Genomic DNA, 16,616 nt, shown 5'->3' with positions numbered 1-16,616 from the left:
TGTGGGCTCTTTCCACAGTTTGGCTATTGTGGACATGGCTGCTATAAACATTGGGGTGCATGTACCCCTTCAGATCGCTACATTTGTATCTTTGGGGTAAATACCCAGTAGTGCAATTGCTGGGTCGTAGGGTAGCTCTATTTTCAACTGTTTGAGGAACCTCCATACTGGTTTCCACAGTGGCTGCACCAGCTTGCATTCCCACCAACAGTGTAGGAGGGTTTCCCCTTTCTCCGCATCCCTGCCAACATCTGTCGTTTCCTGACTTGTTAATTTTAGCCATTCTGACTGGTGTGAGGGGGTATCTCATTGAGGTTTTGATTTGGATTTCCCTGATGCCAAGTGATGTTGAGCACTTTTTCATGTGTCTGTTGGCCATTTGGATGTCTTCTTTGGAAAAATGTCTGTTCATGTCTTCTGCCCATTTCTTGATTGGATTATTTGTTCTTTGGGTGTTGAGTTCGATACATTCTTTATAGATTTTGGATACTAGCGCTTTATCTGGTATGTCATTTGCAAATATCTTCTCCCACTCTGTCGGTTGTCTTTTGGTTTTGTTGACTGTTTCCTTTGCTATGCAAAAGCTTTTTGTCTTGATGAAGTCCCAATAGTTCATTTTTGCCCTTGCTTCCCTTGCCTTTGGCGATGTTTCTAGGAAGAAGTTGCTGCGGCTGAGGTCAAAGAGGTTGCTGCCTGTGTTCTCCTTTAGGATTTTGATGGACTTCTGTCTCACATTTAGGTCTTTCATCCATTTTGGGTCTATTTTTGTGTGTAGTATAAAGAAATGGTCCAGTTTCATTCTTCTGCATGTGGCTGTCCAATTTTCCCAACAAAATACTAGCCAATAGGATCGCAGTACATTAAAAGGATTATTCACCACGACCAGGTGGGATTTATTCCTGGGCTGCAAGTTTGATTCAACAACCTTTGTTGAAGACACTGTCTTTTTCCTGCTTTGTCAAAGATTAGTTGACCATAGAGTTGAGGGTCCATTTCTGGGCTCTCTATTCTGTTCCACTGATCTATGTGTCTGTGTTTGTGCCAGTACCATACTGTCTTGATGATGACAGCTTTGTAATAGAGCTGGAAGTCCGGAATTGTGATGCCGCCAGCTTTGCTTTTCTTTTTCAACATTCCTCTGGCTATTTGGGGTCTTTTCTGGTTCCATACAAATTTTAGGATTATTTGTTTCATTTCTTTGAAAAAAGTGGATGGTATTTTGATAGAGATTGCATTAAATGTGTGGATTGCTCTAGGTAGCATTGACATCTTCACAATATTTGTTCTTCCAATCCATGAGCATGGAACATTTTTCCATTTCTTTGCGTCTTCCTCAATTTCTTTCATGAGTATTTTATAGTTTTCTGAGTACAGATCCTTTGCCTCTTTAGTTAGATTTATTCCTAGGTATCTTATGGTTTTGGGTGCAATTGTAAATGGGATCGACTCCTTAATTTCTCTTTCTTCTGTCTTGCTGTTGGTGTATAGAAATGCCACTGATTTCTGTGCATTGATTTTATATCCTGCTACTTTACTGAATTCCTGTATGAGTTCTAGCAGTTTTGGGGTGGAGTCTTTTGGATTTTCCACATAAAGTATCATAACATCTGCAAAGACTGAGAGTTTGACTTCTTCTTTACCAGTTCGGATGGCTTTTATTTCTTTTTGTTGTCTGATTGCTGTGGCTAGGACTTCTAGTACTATGTTGAACAGCAGTGGTGATATTGGACATCCCTGCTGTGTTCCTGACCTTAGGGGGAAAGCTCTCAGTTTTTCCCCATTGAGAATGATATTCGCTGTGGGTTTTTCATAGATGGCTTTTATGATATTGAGGTATGTGCCCTCTATCCCTACACAGTGAAGAGTTTTAATCAAGAAAGGATGCTGTACTTTGTCAAATGCTTTTTCTGCATCTATTGAGAGGATCATATGGTTTTTGTTCTTTCTTTTATTCATGTATTGTATCACATTGATTGATTTGCAGATGTTGAACCAACCTTGCAGCCCAGGAATAAATCCCACTTGGTCGTGGTGAATAATCCTTTTAATGTACTGTGATGCTATTGGCTAGTATTTTTGCATCCATGTTCATCAGGGATATTGGTCTGTAATTCTCCGTTTTGATGGGGTCTTTGTCTGATTTTGGGATCAAGGTAATGCTGGCCTCATAAAATGAGTTTGGAAGTTTTCCTTCCATTTCTATTTTTTGGAACAGTTTCAGAGGAATAGGTATTAATTCTTCTTTAAATGTTTGGTAGAATTCCCCTGGGAAGCCATCTGGCCCTGGGCTCTTGTTTGTTGGGAGATTTTTGATGACTGCTTCAATTTCCTTAGTGGTTATGGGTCTCTTTAGGTTTTCTATTTCTTCCTGGTTCAGTTTTGGTAGTTTATACATCTCTAGGAGTGCATCCATTTCTTCCAGATTATCTAATTTGCTGGCAATAGTTGCGCACAATATGTTCTTATAACTGTGTTTCTTTAGTGTTGGTTGTGATCTCTCCTCTTTCCTTCATGATTTTATTTATTTGGGTCATTTTTCTTTTCTTTTTGATAAGTCTGGCCAGGGGTTTATCAATCTTGTTAATTCTTTCAAAGAGCCAGCTCCTAGTTTCGTTGATCTGTTCTACTGTTCTTTTGGTTTCTATTTCATTGATTTCTGCTCTAATCTTTACTATTTCTCTTCTCCTGCTGGGTTTCGGCTTTATTTGCTGTTCTTTCTCCAGCTCCTTTAGGTGTAGGGTTAGGTTGTGTATTTGAGACCTTTATTGTTTCTTGAGAAAGGCTTGTATTGCTGTATACTTTCCTCTTAGGACCGCCTTTGCTGCATCCCAGAGATTTTGAACAGTTGTGTTTTCATTTTCATTTGTTTCCATGAATTTTTTAAATTCTTCTTTAGGGGGCGCCTGGGTGGCTCAGTTGGTTAAGCAACTGCCTTCGGCTCAGGTCATGATCCCAGAGTCCCGGGATCGAGTCCCACATCGGGCTCCCTGCTCAGCGAGGAGCCTGCCTCTCCCTCTGACCCTCCCCCCCCTCATGTACTCTCTCTCTCTCATTCTCGCTCTCTCAAATGAATAAATAAATCTTTAAAAAAAATAAATTCTCCTTTTGGGGGCGCCTGGGTGGCTCAGTTGCTTGAGTGACTGCCTTCGGCTCAGGTCATGATCCTGGAGTCCCAGGATCGAGTCCTGCATCGGGCTCCCTGCTTGGCAGGGAGCCTGCTTCTCCCTCTGACTCTCCCCCCTCTCATGTGCACGCTCTCTCTCTCTCTCTCTCAAATAAATAAATAAATAAATAAAATCTTTAAAAAAAATTCTTCAGTTTCCTGGTTGACCCATTCATTCTTTAGTAGGATGCTCTTTAGTTTCCATGTATTTGAGTTCTTTCCAACTTTCCTCTTGTGATTGAGTTCTAGTTTCAAAGCACTGTGTTCTGAAAATATGCAGGGAATGATCCCAAACTTTTGGTACCGGTTGAGACCTGATTTGTGACCTAGGATGTGATCTATTCTGGCGAATGTTCCATGCGCACTAAAGAAGAATGTGTATTCCGTTGATTTGGGATGGCATGTTCTGAATATGTCTGTGAAGTCCATTTGGTCCAGTGTGTCACTTAAAGCCTTTATTTCCTTGTTGATCTTTTGCTTAGATGATCTGTCCATTTCAGTGAGGGAGGTGTTAAGGTCCCCTACTACTATTGTATTGTTGTTGATGTGTTTCTTTGCTTTTGTTATTAATTGGCTTATATAATTGGCTACTCCTATGTTAGGGACATAGATATTTATAATTGTTAGATCTTCTTGTTGGATAGACCCGAAGACAGAGAATCTTAATCAAGCCCCACGCCCAGCACGGAGACCGATGCCAAGCTTGATATCACAACCCTGAGATCATGACCTGAGCCAAAGGCAGACACAACCCACTGAGCCACCCAGGTGCCCCAAAGTTCAGTCCCTCTTGTGCCACTACCTCAATCTGTGCCATCTCTGAGCCTGCATGTACTATTTTACCCTTGCTGAGTCAGGTCTGGTAATGAGACATTTTCTTTTCCTGAGAGGTATTAAACGAACAGGCTGTTGGTGAAACATGTGAAATTATACTTAATCGACTGTAGACCCAGGTGACTTTGAAGTGACTCAAGGGCTGTGGCTTATGAGGGCCCCACAATGAAACTGTGAGGATGGGACCAGGAATGGGATGGTGTACTCCTCTGCGGCCAGTTGGCTTCTGTCTTGTTGATCCCATGAAGCTCTACCCTGTCGACTGAATTTACAGCAGCTTACACTGCAGAGAAACTCCAGAGAGGAGCATAGGAGATGGGTTAACACGAATTCTTGCTAGCTATCTAAATGAAAATTCCCAGTATAGCAGCTCAATCATATTATAAACACATTAGAAACATTAAAAAGTAATTACTTCGGAGGAAGTTAACTATGTTAAAATACAAATTAAGATAAAATTAAGAATGTTTCCTCCTTTCAGGTTCAAGTACACAGAATCTCTTTTAAAAATTAGTTTTGTCTTTCTGTGCCCAGTCATCCCAGCACCTTAAATGTAACCCTCTTTCCATGAGCATTGGTCATTGCTGGGCTCCTACATGCCAGACACTGTCCTAGGTTCTGGTACTGAGCCGAGTGCTCCCATATCCAAGTGGTGGGTTGCATATGCGCATCCCCATGACCGCCACATTTCAGTGTGGAGCAGTTAGACAGAGAGTAGTTAGCGATTCTGCCCAGGAGAAGGGATTAACTGGCACTGGTTGTCCAATTCTCAAGTCTGTCCCATTCAGAGCTGCAGCCTAAGGCAAGATATTATGAAAGGGTACAGACTGGTCTGTCAAATGTGACTTTTCCCCCTAAAAAAGCAGAGGAGGGGCGCCTGGATGGCTCAGTTGGTTAATCAGCTGCCTTCAGCTCAGGTCATGATCCCGGGGTCCTGGGATTGAGCCTCACATCGGGCTCCTTGCTGGGTGGGGATCTTGCTTCTCCCCTGCCTGCTAGTCCCCCCTGCTTGTGCATGCTCTCTCTCTCTCTCTCTCTCTGTGTGTGTCAAATAAATAATAACATCTTTAAAAAAAATAAAAAAGCAGAAGAAAGGGCAAACAGTTGGATGTAAAGGAGTTCAGTCCGCAGTGGATCAAGGGAAAGGCTACTCGTCTTTCGGCCATTATTAGATTTCTGTTTGGGAAAAAAACACTAAGCAGGGGTTTAGGAGGTCTGGGTTTCAGTCCCACCTTTGCCTTTCGCAGTAGGGCAATCTCTCAAGTCTTTGATTCTTCATCTATAAAGGTTGTGTGTACATGATCCACAAAACCCAAATCTTATATTCTATCTACTGTGAATATTTTGACCAAGGAGGAAGAAGCCTGGAGTGTCCTGTGCTAGCAATAATGATTGGCAAATATCTAAACCAGAGTAGAATGTAGGCATATCATGAGATCTGACACATGAGATACAGAATTAGGTGACCTTAAATTATGACCTGTTCTCATTTTACATCTCAAAGTACTTCTTTGAGTTTGACATAGTTTAGCCTAGAACTGTCTAAGAACTTGCAGCGATAATGTTATGTCCCACTGCTTGACGTTGACACTCCTGAGGTCACCAGAACAAAAACAACACTCAAGGCTTTGGCCTGGTTAACATTGGAATCCAACCAAATGGGCCAACCAGCCACCCAGAGTCTTAATGAAATGGAAGGAAGAGGAGACATACTTAGTTATTCCTTTGTTGTTGTGAACATATCTATTCCCCAAAAAAGGATTTGAGATGGCCAGAAATCTCCATCTCTCACATTATTTTATATAGAACTCATGTCCTACATTTCAACGATGACCCATGATTGTGGCTACTTCATGGCTCCAGGTAACAACGCAAGCTGATCTGGCATGGCTCTGGGGGACCCTACTTTGGCTATGTGGCCAGTGATCCCTCTGGGTCTCCATAAAAGAGAATGACTCCCCCAGGGTGAACCTGGCAATCCACCATTTGTATTCCTTTTCTCCAGGGGTGAATGCCACTTCAGAAAGTGGCATAACAGCTTAGAGCTGCTACAATCTCAGCTCAGGACTCAATGAGAGTCCTTTTACTTTCTTTTTGCAGCTTCTTTCTTCCCTGTAGGGACTATTCCAAAACTTGAACTCTTTCCTCAAATCTCATGACCATCCATGAACATTTTGATCTCAGCAAATGATTAGCCACTGAATTAATAAGAAAAACAGACGCTACTATAAAATGAATCTGCTTAACTTTCTGTTGTCTCTTCCTGCCCCAGCCTATAAACTTATTACCATTTTCACCCACCTTTCTTGGGTTCCAGAAAGACAGGTGTCTTTCCTGTCGTCCACCCAGGGTTTGATGACATCTTCTTCCCCACGAGCCTCACTCCCTGATGTGGTTGCCCACTCCCTTCCTGCTCCTGTCTCCTACTCTACAGGAATGCTTATCATCCTGATGGTTGTTTTTGTTTTGTTTTGTTTGTTTGTATTTTAAACCTGCTACCCTCTCTTTGATGTGAGGTCTCCTTTAGCTACCATCCCATCTCTCATTTCATGACTACACTACTACAGTCTGAAGTCTACACAAACTGCCTACACTTCCTCAGCTCCCATTAAATTTCTCACCCCTCTGCAATCTAGCTTTTGCCCTCAACATTCGAAACTGAAAAGGTTAACAAAGACCAAATCCAATGAACACTTTTTGTTCCTTTCCTTCTTGCTTCCTCTGTGACACTTGACTTGTTGCTCTTTTCCTTCTAGAAACTCTCCTCTCTTGAGGTCTTATTTTTCCTTTCAGATTGATCTTCATGAGTTGTCTTTAGTGGCTTCTTTTTTGATGTCTCCCTTTATTACTTTTTTCTGTCTGTCTCCTAACAGTTCACATGGATAAGTAATGCTCCCCAGTGAATTACTCCTCAGGGCGGTCACGGAATTTCCCACTTTCCTTCTCCCGTCACCTCAATTCTGGGCTTGACCTTGTGACTTGCTTTGGCCAGTAGAACATCAGTAAATGCAAAGCCAGCAGAGGCTTGATAGGTGCTTGTGTTTTGGGGCTTGCCTTCTTAGAACACTCCTCAAAGACTGCCATGTCATCTGGATGACTAAGATAAAGACCAAGGGGAGAGAGAGAGAGAGAGTGAGAGAGACAGAAAGATCTACCCCAGGTTTTCCAACTGAGCACAACCCCCAGTCAATCCACCAGATGAATAATACATTTTTGTTTTAAGCCACTACTTTTTGGGATGGTTTGATACACAGTAATAAATAACTGAGAAAACATGGTGTTTTAAAGATTCCTATTAGCCTGCTTTTGTCTCATGTTGCATGTCTTTCCAAACAATGCCATCCATGCTAACGGATTTGTTTTAAAGATTTTATGTATTTATTTGACAGCGAGAGAGGGAACACAAGCAGGGGGAGTGGGAGAGGGAGAAGCAGGCTTCCCACTGAGCAGGGAGCCTGATGCGGGGCTTGATCCCAGGATCCTGGTTTCATGACCTGAGCCGATGACAGACTAACGACTGAGCCACCCAGGTGCCCCGCTAATGGATTTAAGTACCATTCATACCTTATGATTCTTACACCTACATTTCTAGACCAGATCAGTCTTCTACATTCTCATATCTTAATGGGCATCCCCACTTGAATATTCCAGAGATCACCTCGAATTCCCATCCCAAAGCACTGTGTTCTGCAAACTGCTCCTGCCCCTTATTCTTTATCTTGGTTAATGATGCAACTGGTTACCATTCAAGGAAGACACTTAGAAGTGAATCTTCACCTTTACTTTTTATTCACTTACCAATTATCAGTCATTCACCAAATCTTATCAAATATGTCACCTAAATATCTCTTGCATTTATTCCTTTATCTCCATCACCTCGAATGCTGCCTTGGTCAAGGGCTTTGTCATGTTGTACTTTGACCATCAGCGATGTCTCTTCACTGTCTCCTTGCTCTGAGAATTGGCTCACCCAGCCAATACATCCATGTTTGTCCTGATCATTTTCCTGCTGACAACCCTTTAGTGGTTCCTCACCACCTATGGAATAAAGATTTCTGAATAGGCTACAAAACCTTCCCCAACCTGGCTCCACCTATATTTCCAGCCTCATTTCCTGTCCTGTCCCTGTTTATGCTGTGCTTGTGCCAAATTACTTGCAGTGCTGACACTAGCCATCCACCCAGTAGATGTCCCGGACAGTTTTTCTGCCTGGTATACCTCCCCAGCCCTGACATCTGCAGAGTCCTTGAAGACCCAGTTTAAATGTCACATCCTCTGTAAAGCCTCCCCTGCCTCTCTGCGCAGAAGCAAAATTAGTCGTCCCTTCTGAGCTACCACTCTACCCAGTAATACCACTATTGTACGCATTTGAATTGTAACGACATACTTCAATGTGTGTCATGCCTGATACATTCAGACAACTCCTTTAGGGCAGGCGTTTGCTTTATTTCTGTTTTTCCAGCCCCCAGAGCAAGTGCTTGATCGCTGTTGAATAGAACACTATATTTTCCCACTTAAAATGTCTTGTAAAAGAATCTAATTACAATTGGCTAAGTTAGCACTATGGATTTTCATTTGTTAGTCTAGAAATGCAGACAGTGAGAGACTTAGGTATGGCCCGTATTATTGAGGGTAAGTTCAGTGATGACAAGTCACCCAATATTGGAGCTGGTAACTGAGGGGAGAAGAGACAAAGTGGCTCCTTACAGATTGGTGGCAGGGCCACTCTGGAACCACTGCCTTCACAGTCCCCATAGGTGCTCCTTCCAGAAAGAGCACTGCCTTCCTCCACCACAGGGCGGAGCGGTTCTTCAGTTCTGCCTTGTCTTCCCTATGGGATGACAGCCCAGGTGACAAGCATCTAGGAACTTCTTGAGTCTGAGGGTACAAAGAAGTAGTTGATAATTGCTTCTATATCTTCCCTGTTTTTGTCTTATGGGGGCCACCTCACTTTTCTCCCTGCTTCAGGTCTAGTCTCCCACATTCTGCAACTTCTCACAGAGATCTTTTTAAGTACAGGTCTGACTTGTTACTCTCTTGCTGGACTCATCAGTGACACCAAAACGTTTGGGGGTGACATCTAGAGCTCTCCTTGGCTATCTACTTCTCCAGTCTAATCTACTACCTCTCCCCCCCCGTCCCATATGTATATAAGTATGTAAGCATTTACTGAGCACCTTCTATATAGAAGGCTCTAGGCCAACGAGGGATGCTAAAAGACAAGGCATGGACCTTGCCCCACAACCTAATGACAGAATAAGATAGCAATTAATTATAATCCATTGTAAACCAGTACTGATGTAGATACGCACTCTTGGGAGAACAAAAGTACAGCCAACCCATCCCGGGAGAATCAGAGAAGACTGAAGAGGAAGATTGGCTCACCCTCCATGTTCCACTCAGTATAGAATCACTTGCAGTAACAAGTGCTCATCAAGCTTTAAAACCACCGGACCACTTTGTTGTCTGTTGGGAATGCCTCCCACCCTCCTTGTTCAGATTAATTCCTGTGCTTACTCGAGACCCAGCTTGAACCTCCTTTCTTCTAGGAAACCTGCTCTTGCTGTCTCAGGCAGCAAAAATCACATCTTCCTTTACATTGCTGTAAAACATGAGCTCCTTGAGGACAGGGAGCTAGCCAATAGTCTGGCACATGCTAGGTACTCAATAAATGTTTGCTGAAAGAAAGTAGGCATTCAATACAATGTTTGCTAAGCCCTAGCTAAACATGCTATCTTTGGGAGTCAACAGTGGGGCTTTCTTTTCACCTGATATCTTGACCTTAATAACCTTGGCAGTGACTAGCAAAAGCTCATAGCAAGTAGTTCCATTATGGGTAGAACATGGAGGGTGAGCTTACATATCCAACTGGATTCTTTCCCTCATGAAAAAATGACAGAGGAACATAGACGCTGTTATTCCAGTGATGCAAGCAATGCTTTTTAGTGTTTTCTTTTTGGTGCTTCCTTCAGCATTTGTAACCTTTTAAATATCTGCACCTTTGTTTTTCTTTATATTTTCAATGGTAGTAAATCTTCATCATTTAAAGGCAAAATATATTGGAGCTTGCCAAAATCATTTGGATGGAAATTTGATAAATGATGAAGTAGAATAATACAGTTTTAGTGGAGAAAAAGAGATATGGTCCTAAAGAGAGTTGTTTCCTATGGCTTGCAAATTGGTTGCAAACACATTTTCAAAAGATGAGTTCCGAAAAGGCATTGAAGTATGTCCTCAACACTGGAATTAGTGTAATATCTGTAATTTCTTAAAGTTGATAATATTTGGAAGAACAGATAGGGCTCTAGTTTTAAGTAGGAGGTGTTCCTAAAGTTTGGGTAATTTTCAGTTCTTTGTTTGTTTGTTTGTAAGTAGTCTCTACATCCAACATGGGCTTGAACTCATGACCCCAAGATCAAGAGCAGTATGCTCAGGGGGTCTGGATGGCTTAGTCGGTAGAGAATACAACTCTTGATCTCTGGGATTTGGGTTGGAACCCCACGTTGGGTGTAGAAATTACTTAAAAAACAAAATCTTTCAAAAAAAACCAAAATCTTTCAGAAAAAAAAAAAAGGAGTAGTATGTTCTATCCACCGAGCCAGCTAGGCATCCCTCAAGTTACTTTGGATGTGCAAATTAACCCCCCCACCTCCCCCTGCCTCCATGAAGTATTATATATTGATACATTATGGCTATGTTTCCAAACAGAGACAACTATTCATTTGTCTAAACAGTGATGTAGCTGAACTGTTGGTCACTTAGTAATAGTTTCAGTTCTTGGAAGACTTTTCATTCATTTCAGGGGGCTGAGAAAACCTTTTTGTAACAGGTTAAGTTGTCTTTGGTATTTTTCTCGACTGCTTTCTGCTGGCACCCAATCCATACTTTTATGTCCATCTTCCAGGTCCTTAGTACCTTTCCAATGCCTTCTGGCTGCAAGGAACACAGACCTGCCCTATCCCCCAAGGGCTCAGACTCCAAAACTACCATTTTGTCTAACCACTGAATCAAAACTCCCAATCTGTTAGACTGTAAACTTCAGGAAGGCAGGAATTTGGGTTTGTTTTGTTCCCTACTGCATCTTCAGTGCCTAGGACAAAGCCTGGAACCTCTTAGGCACTCTGTGTTGAATGAATAAATAAATCTCTAAATTTGTTAGTCTCAGCTAGCTGTTGGGAGGAAAATGACCCATTGACCTAATTTACAATCATCTGTGAATGACCAAGAGTCCCTTATCTCTCCTTAAGGTATTTGCATACTTAAAGGGAAAGCTTGTGAATTCAAATGATTCTCATTGGGAGAACTTCAATAGTGCAGCAAATGGAGAGAAAACAGTGAAATCTAAAGGGTAGTGGGGATGGGGGGGTGGCGCGGGGGGGGGAGGGGGGAGGTAGCGACTTCAGTAGGCCAGAGCTGCCTAGAGTTTGCCCCTGAGGCTCCCTGCTTTTCAAGGCCCCTCAAACTCTGCACCAGACCAACTTCTAAAAGCTTAGAGTCTGCTCCATCATGGCTGTCAGGACAGTGGTTGGGATAAGGAGGGCAAATAAATGAAGGGGCAGTACCGCCGTTTTGCTTCTAGTTTGAGCTTTGGCTGTACTACTTTACCATCTCTCGTGTTTCAAGAAAAATGTCCTACCTTTCTAGTTAAATTACAAGGGCACAAGGGGGCCTCCTCATAGTCATTTAGTACTATTTGTTGATTGAAGATTAATACACTTTCATTATATGCAGATGTCATTTTTGTTTTTGCTCATAATTAGCCTTGAAACATTTACACCTGGCAGTGAGCTGGGGTATACTGTAAAAGATAAGAAATAGTTACTTTTATGTCAGTTTTATGTCCTCTGATATAGCAAGGCACTAGTGATTTCTTTGTAGACATTGTATCCTGTCTTTAACCTCTCTCTCTCCCACACACATACACCAAAGCATCCCCCACATGCTTTCATTGAGAGATATAATGGAAATGTAAACCTAACCTCAGAATTCTGATTCTTGGTTTATGATATGGGGCTATAAAACAGGGAGAAGTTTATTTTAGTGTTTTCCAATTTTTTAATGTCAGAATTTTCTGTAGTATCAATCTTCTTTCTGCTCTTTATCTGTAAATACCTTGAATAAACTATTTACCTCCTTTAAAACACCACTCAAATGACAAAAGAAAGCCAAACCCAATGCATTTTAATAAATGACAGTACAATGTAACTTATCTTTAGAAAACTATTACTAATAATAGAAAAATAAATGTTTTAGTGGTTAAGTCTAGTATAATCAAAATTATTGAGTAGTTCTAGTTATTATGTAGCAAAATGGTTTTGATTAATCTTTTGTTCAAATAGAAATATTGTGATTAGTCTTAGCACTACAGGTGGTGAATGAGGAGAAAGCATGTTTTGCATAGTTTTGCAATTTTCTCAGTTTATTTTGGAGTCTAATAATAGCAAGTTGCTTTACTCTATTTTAGACTACCTTTGGTTGATAAAAGTTCCTTCCTTGATTTAACAGTAAATGTAATCTTCAACCTAATAACATCATCTTAGTGTACAATTGTTGACAGTTTAAAAGAATTATCATTGCTCATTAACTTGCACACAGAAAGTGCTCGGTAAATGTTGCAGATTTATCTCCTAAAAGGAAAATTAATACAGGAAAATTTTCTCCAGGTTTACTATTCCTTTTGTACCGGGAGGAGAAACAGAAGAAGAGGTGTGGACATTAAAGGTTAGGAGATCATATAAAAGTGACATTTTTGCCAAAGAATGATTAAAACATTCTAGTCCTGACACGCTTAATAATGGGCACACAACCTATTTCTTTGTTTCATAATGACTGCGCTCTCTCCCCCTTTTTTGGCATGGTAACAAATTCAACAAAATCAACGCCATCTAGTTAAACTTTTTGATCTAGTAGTGGGTCCGGCTGTCCTGTCAACGAGGAGGTAGGAAAAGCAATGTGGAGAGAGGCAGGATAAATCTAGCTGAAATGGTATGTGTCCATTCTAAATAATTTCATGTGGGAAAATAATTTCAAGTTGAAGGATAATTACAGAAGAGACATCCAAACCCCTCGAGCCGCCGCCGTCCGCGTAGCGTTGGAAACCCCTCGCTGTGGCCAGGAGGACCGCTGCTGGCTCCCAGCCGCCGCTTCCTGCCCCGGGGCGGCGCACCCTGACTCCGGGAAGGTGCCGCGCGGGGAAACGTGGCACCCTCTCCAGCCCGCGCCCGGGGCGCTGCCGCGCGGCGGCCAAGCGCTCGGAGGAGCCCTGCCAGAGAGGCTGCACGGCGGCCGCGCACCGGCCGGCGGGGAGAACCGCCCGCAGCGCCGGCGCCCGCCCGGGGACGGGAAGTGGCGCCCGGCCCGCCCTCCGCAGCCCGCGGCCCCGCAGCCCCGCGCCGCCCCTTTTCTCTCGGCCTCTCCCTCGGCCTCCGCCACCCCGGCCGAATTCTTGCATAAATTATGCCAGGCGCGCCTGACGTCAGGTGGCGGCGCGCGGGCGCGGCGCGGAGGGAGCCGCCGGCGGGCGCGCGCGGCCCCGCGGCCTCGGGCGCGCGCAGCGTGCCGGGCGCGCGCAGGCGCTGGCGTGCTGGGGCCGCGGCGGCGGCGGCGGCGGCGGCGGCGGCGGCGGCGGCAGCGGCGGCGGCGGCGGCGGCGGCGGCGCGGGGGTTGAGCCGTGGTAGTGCGGACGCGCTCGTGCTCGGGAACTATCGGATTAAACTTGAATCGAGTGAAATTACACAAAGGAGCGCCGCTGAGGAGGCGGCCCGGGGACCCGGAGACCCTGAAACTCGCCAGAGCCCCGTTCGCCCCCGGCCAACTCCGCGCCCGTGGATTAGCCCCCTGGCCGCGGCCGCCGAGCCAACTCCGGAGCCCGTTCTGCGTTTTGTTTTCCCCTCGGCACAGGGCAGCGGAGGAGCCCTACCGACCGACCCGGTGAGCGCGAGAGTTCGCCGGGCGCCTCCGGGAGGGGCGGCGGCAGGAAATCGCTCCGGGCCGTGGCCGGGGCCGCGCGAGGAGTTGGGAGCGAGGAGTTGGGCGTGTGCGGGGCGAGGGGCGAGGGGCGAGGGCGGGCGGGGGCCGGGGCCAGCGCAGGAGCGCAGCGCCGCCCGTGCCGTGTCGCCGGCGTCGCCGCCCGCGGGGCCCGAACCCGCGCCCCGAGCGCCGCCCGGCGCCCCAACTTTTGCCTGCGTCCGCTGGGCCGGCGGCGGCGGGGGCGCGCGGTCCGGCCGAGGGTCACTTCCTCGCATGTAAATGGCTTTTTGTTGTGCTGCCGGCGTGGGGGGGGGACGGGGGACAGGAGGGAGCGTGTCTGCGCGCGGAGGAGCGCGAGCGCGTTTCCTCCCGCCGGCGCCGAGCACGAGTTGCCGGCTCCATTCGAAAGAAAAAGGAAGGAGGAAAAGTTGGGCTCCAACTCAAGTGCGAGTGGGCGATGGGCGCGCGGGGCGGCTGAGCGGCGGCGGCGGCGGCTCGGGGACGGCGGCGACCCCCGCCTCCCGCCCCCGCCCCCCGCTCCGGACCGACCACGCCGCGCTCGCCGGGAGCGGCGGCCGCACCGGCGCGAACAAAGTGCGTCCCTCCTGGCGCGGCGGCGCCGGCCCGCGCGGGGACGGCCACCGGGCGAGGTGGGTCGGTGGCGGGGAAAGTGCGCGGGGCGCCGCGTGGGGCGGGGGCGGCGCGAACACGCGGCGCTGGGGGCGTCCGGACCCCAACCCGTGCCGGCCGCGGGCGCGGAGTTGCGAGCCCGGAGCTGGGGGCTCTCGGGGCTCCCCGGCGACTCCCAAGTGCGCGAGGAGGAGAAGAAAGGGAGCGGGGCCGGGGCGAGCGCGGGGAGGCGCGGCGAAGAGGGGACCCCACCTTGCCGAGCTGGCCGGGCCGGCGGCGGCGACTGCATAATAGCGACTTTAACCCCCCGAGGCAACTCAGCTCCCCCACCCCCGACTCCGCCGGGGGTCAGCGCCTGGGGGGGGTCACCAGGTGGCCCCCGAGGTGTCTCGGGTGCGCTCTGCCCCCGCAGAGATCCGCCGTTCGGAGTGTGAACGGCCGAGGTGGCTGGAGGCCAAGCGGTCAGCGGGGAAAGGAAGGAGGGCGGCGGGGGACGCGTTGTTTGTTTGGTTCGCACCGGGGATTGGGCTCACCGGGGGTGCGGGGGCGCGGGCACCGGTGGGCTGCGGTGCGGCCGCGTCCGCGCGGGGCGAGCGCGGCCTGGGGGAAGTGGGGAGGGCGGCGAATCCCGGGCGGGGGTGGGGGGGGGGTCGGGAGGCTCCGGGGAAGGAGCCGCCGGCCCCGAGCAGCCATCATTACCGAGCCGCCTTTCTCCGGATGGCTCTGCCTCGAGGAGCCCCGCGCCGTGGGAGCGCACCCCAAACTCCCGGCCGGCCGCCCGCTTTGTGAGCGCCCACGTAGAGCGGGCGGCGCGGGGAGTGCTCCTGCTATGGGTCGGACGGTTTTCCCGGAGGTCACTTTTAGAGACTGTTCACGCCTCGATTTTAAACTAGTTTTTTTCCCCCCTCTTCTGAACAGACAATGGACAAAAGAAAAGTAGCAACCCACATGGAGAGTTTCCTTTTGAATTGCTAGAATTAGATACACTATCCAGCTCTCCACTCGCTAAGTATACTTTTTAGTTTCTCATTGTATATTATCTAGCAATCGATTTAAATAACTTATCTTGAAATATGTCCATTCTCTGGGCTCGATTGCTGGGGTATGTTGAATATTTTAATTTATTTTAAAAGGATTTATATGAAGGCCCTGATTTTTATTTTCTAAAAATATTAATTTAAGCCGTCTTTGCAGTGGGCAATACCTTTCAAAGAGGTTGAGTGTATTTCCCCCCCAATTCTCTCCCAATAACGAGAGGGGGGGAGTACTCACTATACGTAATCAAATAGGAAAAAAAAAGTAGTTCTCTTTATTTCCTCACAGATCAATTCTAATGATGACAAACAAATCTTAGTGACTACGACCTTAACAGCATGGGAACCTGGTTTATCCCAGTTATAATTCTATTTAGATTGTAGTAATGTGTGAGTACTAGGTAATTCTTATTTCAGAAATAACTTGAGCAGTGATTTTATGAAGTTGAATCCGTCTCCCAGCCCCCAGAGTACATCTGTCGCGGAGTGTTTTTGTCTTGCTGTTGCACAACAGAAGCCCTCCAGTCTTTACCCTAAAATGGCAGCTTTCATTTGACTGGGGCCCATTCATTGACAATGATAATAAAGAGGCTGAAAGCTAGATGCTTGGGGCACGGAACAGTACTCGGTTTGCCTTTCTAGGTGATAATAAGTAGGAGACATTTTATGTCTTCCAGATTTGCTCATGAAAAGTTTATTTTCCCTGGAAAAATCTGTACTGTAGAAAAAAGTTCCAAAGTAAACAATTTGGAAATTGATAGGGACTTGCAGTAAATTTTAGGAACCGAATTTTCTTATTTTGCCACTAGTGGGAATATGACATTCTCCCCTTTTTGATGACCTGATAAAGAGAATAATGGATTTTTGTGAGGCTTGTAACAGGTGAATTTCCTCACCATGACACTTAAGAATTATTTTCCAGCACTATGTATTTTATAATTTATATTCTCTTGATATGTTCTATTTTTTTCCTCCCTCTGTGCAAG

The 16,616-nt window shown here is 46.2% G+C and overlaps 1 protein-coding gene across 2 annotated transcripts in view; it reads left to right on the top strand.

Moving 5' to 3' along the window:
• The first annotated feature begins 13,639 nt into the window (after positions 1-13,639).
• Positions 13,640-16,616, top strand: part of CHD7 (chromodomain helicase DNA binding protein 7) — a 184,621-nt gene continuing 181,644 nt past the window's right edge. For both annotated transcript variants that reach the window (XM_028108815.2, XM_028108792.2), the window contains exon 1: positions 13,640-13,927. The gene's annotated coding sequence lies outside the window, so the exon portion shown is untranslated. The remainder of the gene's footprint in view (positions 13,928-16,616) is intronic.

This window comes from Eumetopias jubatus, unplaced genomic scaffold (genome assembly GCF_037043125.1).
Source record: "Eumetopias jubatus isolate StellerSeaLion01/CBP00866 unplaced genomic scaffold, mEumJub1_p1.0 scaffold_4, whole genome shotgun sequence".
NCBI lineage: Eukaryota > Metazoa > Chordata > Mammalia > Carnivora > Otariidae > Eumetopias > Eumetopias jubatus.
Note: the sequence above shows the minus strand (reverse complement) of the source record. Positions and strands in the feature narration are given on the sequence as shown.